Raw genomic sequence first — 9095 nt, 5'->3', positions numbered from 1 at the left:
CACACCGTGGTGTCAACTAGGCCAAAGTGTTTTAATCATTTACTAAAGCTATGTCACTACGTTTTTTTGTGCTGTGGCAAACACAAGCTCTTGGGCCATGGAAGCTTGACTCACAGTCTCTTCCCAAGCCTATGCAATCAGCCAGAGAACAAACATCAGCCTGCTTGAATCACTGGAAAATTCCAGATGTTTGTTGCCCATTAGCTGCAAAATCGATGACTAGGGAGGCCATCAACTGTGATGAGTAGTTAAAGCCTATTACCACCATGGTCCCCTGAAGAAAGAACTGTCCCATGGGCATATTCCTTACAAGGGCCACATAAAATATGTCATCTTTAAAAGCCTTTTCAACTTTTCTAGACTATTTCTTTTCTGTGTAAATTCACTAACTCCGCTTACAGACCCAGTGTCAGAGAAGCAGCCATAAATAGCAAGGAGGAAGGGCATCCTCAAAGCTGGAGACTTCACCTTTACCGTGATGTTTGTGGTGGTTTAGTCGCTCAGTCGTGTCTGACTCTTTGTGACCCCATGGACTGTGGCCCGCCAGGCTCCTCTGTCCAGGGATGCTCCAGGCAAGAATACTGGAGTGGGTTGCCATTCCCTTCTCCAGGGGATCTTCCCGACCCAGGAATCGAACCTGGATCTCCTGCATTGCAGGCAGATTCTTTACCGACTGAGCTACAAGGGAAGCCCTCCCTTGATGTTGGGGGCATACATTAAGAGTCTGACCTATATATTTACTTTAGTAATTTCACCTCTAGGAATTTATTTAAAGAAGTGAAGTTTCATCCATAAGGATATTCAGCTCAGCATGTAATAGGAGAGATTGAAAACAACAGTAGGCAGGTTGGTGAAGTTAATGACAGATGGTCACAACATAGAACACTGTTAGCAACCATAAGTAGGTGTGTATATATGCACAGAAACACGTTCACAACACATTGAGTTTAAGAAGTGAAAAGAAAAAAGTCAGGTAACAAAAGAATGTATACCATTTATTACCATTTTTATAACAAGGGGGAAAAAGCTCAATAACTAGGGTCTTTCTATGTGTCAGGCATTGTTCCAAGTACTTCAAAGGTGTTGACTTATTTAACTCCTTACACTAACTATTAGGTACTATTATTATCACCATTTTATGGATGAGGAAACTAAAGCACAAAGAGGTTAAAGAGCCTGCCACGGTCATATGCCAGTAAGTCATAGAGCTGAGATTCAACTCTGGACAGGCTGTGGAGTCTGTGCTCATATTGCTTCGCAGTATAGGAAAAAAGGCTGGAAGGATGTCCTCAGGAAACCTTATCTCTGTGCTTATCTCTGGGAGGTATGTTTTGTTGTGTTTTTTTGTTTATCTGCCTTCTATACAGTTAACACACATTACCCTTATGTAGCAAGACAAACGCCAACAAAAATGTTTAAGGAGATCTTTTTGCAGATTTGAACCAGTCTCTCTAAGCCTCAATTTCCTCATTTGTAGAAGAACACTACAAATTCTTTACTCTATTTAACAGTACAAATAGAGAGTAATAACATCTTTCCTACAGAGCTGATGCCTGTATTAAAGCAATGCTTGTGAAAGCACTCTGATAATGTATAATTGGAATGTGTTAAAAAGTGCCAGTTGGACTATAAAGTAAGCTGAGTTCCGAAGACTTGATGCTGTTGAACTGTGCTGTTGGAGAAGACTCTTGAGAGTCCCTTGGACTTCAAGGAGATCCAACCAGTCCATTCTAAAGGAGATCAGTCCTGGGTGTTCATTGGAAGGACTAATGTTGAAGCTGAAACTCCAATACTTTGGGCACCTGATGCGAAGAGCTGACTCATTTGAAAAGACCCTGATGCTGGGAAAGATTGAAAGCAGGAGGAGAAGGGGACAACAGAGGATGAGATGGCTGGATGGCATCACTGACTCAATGGACACGGGTTTGGGTGGACTCCGGAGTTGGCGATGGACAGGGAGGCCTGGCGTGCTGTGGTTCATGGAGTCGAAAAGAGTTGGACACGACTGAGCGACTGAACTGAACTGAAAAAGTGCCAGATGCTACAGTACAAAGCAATACAAAGTAGAATGCAATGAGGCAAGATGTCTGCAGGAATTCAGAGACTGTCAAGCTGAGCCAACTCATGGGAGCTCGAGTGGGTTCATTGCTCTTCTGATTCTCTTTAGAGCCTTCCATGACTTTTTTTTGGGCATCGTTTATTTATTTGGCTGCACCAGGTCTCAGCTGTGGCGTGTAGATCTTCCATCTTCACTGCAGCATGCAGGATATTTTAGTTGTGGCATGCGGGGTCTGGTTCCTGGACCAGGGATCAAACCTGGGCCCCCTGAGCTGGGAGAATCTTAGCCTCTTAGCGCTGGGCCACAGGGGAAGTCCCGAGCCTCCGATGACTTCTGAGCTGAGGATTATATGCCTCTTCCTCATGCCCTTCACGTGACTTGTTGGGAGACAGGTATTGTCATGGTTTATATATAAGTAGATGGCTCTCATCGCCCATTACTATTTTTTTTCATTGAGTATTGGTCTCCCAGATCTCCTCTTATTATCAATCCACTTGCCCGTCGGAGGCTGTTATGGTTGTTCTGAATGTTGCTGCCCCTCTCATTGTTCACACAGCTTCTGGCCTGAAGGCCTGGGAGTTCTCCCTGCAGTGGGCAGAGGGATGGACAGCTTGGCTTAATGGACTAGCAGGGAGCTTACTGATGGAGCCTGGAGTCCACATGTGAGACATACACTTCATGAAGCTAACCTATGTTCCTCTGGGTATTCAGGAGCTAGTTTCTCACTCTTTCCGGTTGTTTCGTATGATCATCATCTTTGAGGATTATGGAGGACAAAGGGTGTCTCCTTCACACATGCATCCCCATGTAGGGGGGCTGCCCTTAGGAAAACCGAGAGCAGAAATCGTCAACCAGAGTGACGCAACCACCGCAATCAGGTGTACGGTGGGCAAAACTTTATCCTCACCTTGGTAAGATCTTCAGCTGGACCTAAGAACGAAACGGACATAAAGCAAACTAGCAAGGGAGGCGCATTCAAGTCTATTTAATATAAGTTTTGTGTGACATAGGAGCCTACATAGGGAAATGAAGACCCTAAGAAGCGGCAAAGCCTAAATGCTTTTCATTTTTTAAAAATTTATTTGTTTATTTTTATTTTATTTCTGGTTGTGCTGGGTCTTTGTTGCTGTGTTTGGGCTTTCTCTACTTTCTGGGGGCAGGGGCTACTCCCTAGCCGATTTCTCACTGCAGTGGTTTCTTTTGTGGCAGAGGACAGGATCCAGGCACACAGGTTTCAGTAGCTACAGTCCTTGGGCTCTAAAGCAGGGGCTCAGTAGTTGTGGCACGTGGGCTTCGTTGCCCTTGGGCATTTGGGAACCTCTTGGGCCAGAAGTTTCATTTCAAGGAGGATTCTTAGCCGCTGGACCACCAGAGAAGTTCCCTACATACTTCTCTATTAGACTGAACGAAGGGAGGCAGCTGCGGAAAAGTAACTAAAATATCTGGGGAGCCTAGAGGAAGATGGGGGCTTCCCTGATGGCTCAGCAGTAAAGAATCCACCTGCAATGCAGGAGACGTAGGAGACTCGGGTTCAATCCCTGGGTTGGGAAGATCCCCTGGAGAAGGAAATGGCAACCCACTCCAGTATCCTTGCCTGGGAAACTCCATGGACAGAGGATCCTGACAGGCTACAGTCCATACAGTCACAAAGAGTCAGACATGTCTGAGCATGCACGCACAAAGGAAGATGAGTCGTTACTGAATTGGATCCCATTACTTGCTGCTTATAAAATCAATACATACTCTATCAGTGTTGATACAAAAGCTGCCTTTAATCAGAATGCCAGAAATCTGGGGAGATGGACTTAGTGTCTTCCAAAACTACCTCTGAAGTTTCTGCTCAGCCACGATAACTTTTAAAGGGAACAGGGAAGCAATCTCAGTTCATCATTGAGATGAGGGGTCAGAGCTGTCACCATCCCCCACTGTGCAGGCTTGTGTGCAAGCTTGTTGACTCCTCATGATCTTCACTTAAATTTTGTCTCAATTAGAAAAAAGCCAAAGGCAAAATGAATTTTAAGTAAAGTAAGTCCTTGAGGACTCATGATCTTTATTTAGATGTTATCTCGTTCACACAGTTTGTTTGAGAGATTGCTGAGGGGGAAGCTACAGAAGAGATTTGATCATCTGTTGATTTCTTCATTTCTACTTCATCGATCTATGGAAAGAACCAACCAGTTAGGCAAATATTGTGTGATCAAAAGATTTGAAAGGCGTGCTAGAGCTGAAGATGAGTAGAGCATAGGGGTGCCTTGTTTAAGATTAGTGTCAAGATAAAGGGGTGCCTCTTTCAGAGAGCTCTTTCCTGCAAAGGGATTTTTTTTTTCTGCCAAAAGCTGCTTAGAAATCCCTACTTGTCAGAACATCATTCCATTTCTACAGCATCATGGGTGAAATTTCATCTTCTGTAGCTTCTTCATGCTGATATAGAGCACCAAATCTTTAGAGTAGAAAATATCTACATGGTTATGTAGAATCTCTTTGCTGACAGTTGTACTCACCTATTTACACATGTGGGCAGAACAAGCTACAATTATTCTGATGCCAACAAATATATAGATTATTATGAGCAGTAATGCTAATCCCATTCTCTTACAGCCAGTTCTGGGAAATGCGTGAGCCACGGACTCAGTACTGCTCAAGATGGAGCAGCTTATGTCATAGTTGCAATCTGGTCATCAAACAGTTAGCTTTCTCCCTACGTTGTGGCAGTTCTTATAGTGTCTGTAAAACAACTCAGGAATATGCATCAGACACTGAATCTGTGACTCCATTATCCTAATCATTAACTTGAGCCTGCTCTTTTGTGATTCAGGGAGGCCTGGGAGATTTCAACTTTTCTATAAACAAGAGGCAAGAGATATGAAGGGGCCTTTGTACTTAGAATGTTCAAACTACTGTCCAATTGCACTCACCTCACATGCTAGCAAAGTAACGCTCAAAATTCGCCATGCAGGCTTCAACAATTTCCTGAACCGAGAAATTCCAAATGTTCAAGCTGGATTTAGAAAAGGCAGAGGAACCAGAGATCAAATTGCCAATATCCGATGGATCATTGAAAAACCAAGAGAGTTCCAGGAAAACATCTACTTCTGCTTTATTGACTAGGCCAAAGCCTTTGACTGTGTAGATTGCAACAAACTGTAGAAAATTCTGAAAGAGATGGGAATACCAGACCACCTTACCTGCCTTCTGAGAAATCTGTATGCAGGCCAAGAAGCAATAGTTAGAACCAGACATGGAACAGTGGACTGGTTCCAAATTGGGAAAGGAGTATATCAAGGCTGTATATTATCATCCTGGTTATATAACTTCGATGCAGAGTACATCATGTGAAATGCCAGGCTGGATGAAGCACAAGCTGGAGTCAGGATTGCTGGGAGAAATATCAATAACCTCAGATATTCAGATGACACCACCCTTGTGGAAGAAAGCAAGAGGAACTGAGGAGCCTTTTGATGAAAGGGAAAGAGGAGAGTGAAAAAAGTGGCTTAAAACTCAACATTCAAAAAACTAAGATCATGGCATCTGGTCCCATCATTTCATGGCAAATAGATGGGGAAATGATGGAAATAGTGAGAGACTTTATTTTCTTGGGCTCCAAAATCACTGCAGGTGGTGACTGCAGCCATGAAATTAAAAGAAGTTTGCTCCTTGCAAGAAAAGCCATGACTAACCTAGACAGCATATTAAAAAGCAGAGATATCATGTTGCTGACAAAGGTCCATCTAGTCAAAGCTATGGTTTTTCCAGGAGTCATGTATGGATGTGAGAGTTGGACCATAAAGAAAGCTGAGCTCCAAAGAATTGATGCTTTTGAACTGTGGTGTTGGAGAAGGCTCTTGAGAGTTCCTTGGACAGCAAGGAGATCCAACCAGTCCATCCTAAAGGAAGTCAGTCCTAAATATTCACTGGAAGGACTGATGCTGAAGCTGAAACTCCAATACTTCAGCCACCTGATGTGAAGAACTGACTCATTGGAAAAGACCCTGATGCCAGAAAAGACTGAAGGTGGCAGGAGAAGGGGACGACAGAGGATGAGAACGGTTGGGTGGCATCACCGACTCAGTGGACGTGAGTCTGAGTCAACTCCGGGAGTTGGTGATGGACAGGGAGGCCTGGCGTGCTGCAGTCCATGGGGTCACAAAGAGTCAGACATGACTGAGCAACTGAACTGAACTGACTTGTACTTGGGGAAGGGGGTGTGGCCTCAGGGTTCTGCTTCATTTGGGAGTTACTTCTGACAAGTTCTGTTTGTATAGAATTCTCCTGGCCTTGATCCCCCATTGCTGATAATAAGACTGTTTCTTTCCTCCTAATACCAGGATATCTTTCACAAGGGAATTTTCTCCTGTTTTCAGGAGGAAAAGGCAAGGAGGGTCAGAGCATCCTTCTGGTACCTATTGTTTTTCAAGTGTCTTTAGCTCAAAATAATCACTATGGCAAAGTGGCATATTTGGGAATTGTGTATTCTGCCAGCCTTCAGCTGGATCTGAAATACCCAAGCACCCATCCTTAAAGATTCTGATCCTGGACTGGGGGTCCTGGCATCTGAAGCCTTGAAAGGTCCTGGAAATTGAGAACCTTTGGATCAGAATCACAGAAAGTGTGGGAGTTTCGCAGTGACTTCCTGTGCCCTATTTAGTAATTAAACCAAAATCGCTATAATGGCTGAGGACTGATTTGCAATTGCTCTGGAATGTGTGAGAAACTGGGAAGTCCACAGCAGCTGCTTTCCCAGGAAACAAAACCACTGTGTGGGGAGGGGTGTGTGTTTTGATACCAGTTTGGCAACAAGATAAGACCCGCCAAGATAACATCAGGCAGGTGGTTCACTTTCCTCTTGGCAGGTCCCAGGAAACTTGCTTCCCCTAAATGAAATAAACCATCAGCTGACAGAGCTGCAAGCATTCAAAGCTGTGCCCCAAATTCATAGATGAGCTTGAAGAAGAAAAAGAACCAAACCAACTTGTTTGAGATAAACATACAAGGTGGGTAAGGGATCCAGCCTGAAAGCCAGGCAGTTCAACAGGAGACGTCTTCCCAATGTTTGGCAAACACGTGCGTTTTGTCTCACCAGCCCTGACCTTTGTGGGGTCTAAATATTGAACAATATACATCAACCTGCCACTCGCCAGTCCTTCAAAGCTGGACTTTCAGAAGCCTTTTTGGGGACTTCCTTGGTGGTCCAGCAGTTACAATGCCTTGCAGGGATGCAGGGGACACAGGTTTGAACCCTGTTTGGAAAATTGAGATCCCATATGCCATGCAGTGCAGCCAAAAAATAAATAATTTTTAAAAAAGAAAGAAAGAAATGCTTTTTCGCCTTACTTCTACTTATAGATTAGGTAGGTTTTGTTGATTTTAGCTCCTACAGATACTAATTCAAAACAGATTTCCGGGGGGAAAGAATGTCAGTGAATGTGGAAATCCTCTCATTTTCCTCCCATTCTACAGGGTCTGAGCACAATGTCTGTAATCTGCATTCCTTTCCAATGTTCAGTTCAGTTCAGTTGCTCAGTCGTGTCCGACTCTTTGCGACCCCATGAATCGCAGCACGCCAGGCCTCCCTGTCCATCACCATCTCCCGGAGTTCACCCAGACTCGCGTCCATCGAGTCAGTGATGCCATCCAGCCATCTCATCCTCTGTTGTCCCCTTCTTCTCCTGCCCCCAATCCCTTCCAGCATCAAAGTCTTTTCCAATGAGTCAACTCTTCGCATGAGGTGGTCAAAGTACTGGAGTTTCAGCTTTAGCATCATTCCTTCCAAAGAAATCTCGGGGCTGATCTCCTTCAGGATGGACTGGTTGGATCTCCTTGCAGTCCAAGGGACTCTCAAGAGTCTTCTCCAACACCACAGTTCAAAAGCATCAATTCTTCGGCACTCAGCCTTCTTCACAGTCCAACTCTCACATCCATACATGACCGCAGGAAAAACCATAGCCTTGACTAGACGGACCTTAGTCGGCAAAGTAATGTCTCTGCTTTTGAATATGCTATCTAGGTTGCTCATAACTTTTCTTCCAAGGAGTAAGTGTCTTTTAATTTTATGGCTGCAATCATCATCTGCAGTGATTTTGGAGCCCCCAAAAACGAAGTCAGCCACTGTCTCCAGTGTTTCCCCATCTTTTTCCTATGAAGTGATGGGACAGGATGCCATGATCTTCATTTTCTGAATGTTGAGCTTTAAGCCAACTTTTTCACTCTCCTCTTTCACTTTTATCAAGAGGCTTTTTAGCTCCTCTTCACTTTCTGCCATAAAGGTGGTGTCATCTGCATATCTGAGGTTATTGACATTTCTCCTGGCAATCTTGATTCCAGCTTGTGTTTCTTCCAGTCCAGCGTTTCTCATGATGTACTCTGCATAGAAGTTAAATAAGCAGGGTAACAATATACAGCCTTTATGTACTCCTTTTCCTATTTGGAACCAGTCTGTTGTTCCATGTCCAGTTCTAACTGTTGCTTCCTGGCCTGCATACAGATTTCCAATGTTAGCAGGTTAATTTTTGTGTTTATATATAATTGGCACTACCTGTCCTCGATTCTCGGGAAGAACTGAGAAAACAAATGTTCCAGACACCAGCTTCCCTCTCTGATATGTAGTAAAAGGAAAAAGTTTTGAGTTGTTTAGTGCTTGAATGGAGCCTCATTCATGGCTGTATTCCCAGGGCTTCATGGAATGCCTGTCTCAAAGAAGCCACCAGCTAAATTTTTGATAAACAAATGCATGGTGACTCATCTACATCCTGAGAGCTATTTGTTTATATCAACAATTTCCTATTTGAATTGAGAACCATTAATTAGATAGTGTTGGTGGAACTGACTTTAAAGCCCAGCCTAGGACATGCAGAGGCTGGGCCAAAGCAGAAATGATGCTCAGTTGTCGATGTGTCTGGTGGTGAAAGCAAAGTCCAATCTTGTAAAGAACAACACTGCATAGAAACCTGAAATGTTAGGTCCATGAATCAAGGTAAATTGGACATGGTGAAGCAGGAGATAGTAAGAGTAAACATCAGTATCTTAGGAAACAGTGAAC

The sequence above is a fragment of the Ovis aries genome, chromosome 2, assembly GCF_016772045.2.
Source record: "Ovis aries strain OAR_USU_Benz2616 breed Rambouillet chromosome 2, ARS-UI_Ramb_v3.0, whole genome shotgun sequence".
NCBI lineage: Eukaryota > Metazoa > Chordata > Mammalia > Artiodactyla > Bovidae > Ovis > Ovis aries.
Note: the sequence above shows the minus strand (reverse complement) of the source record.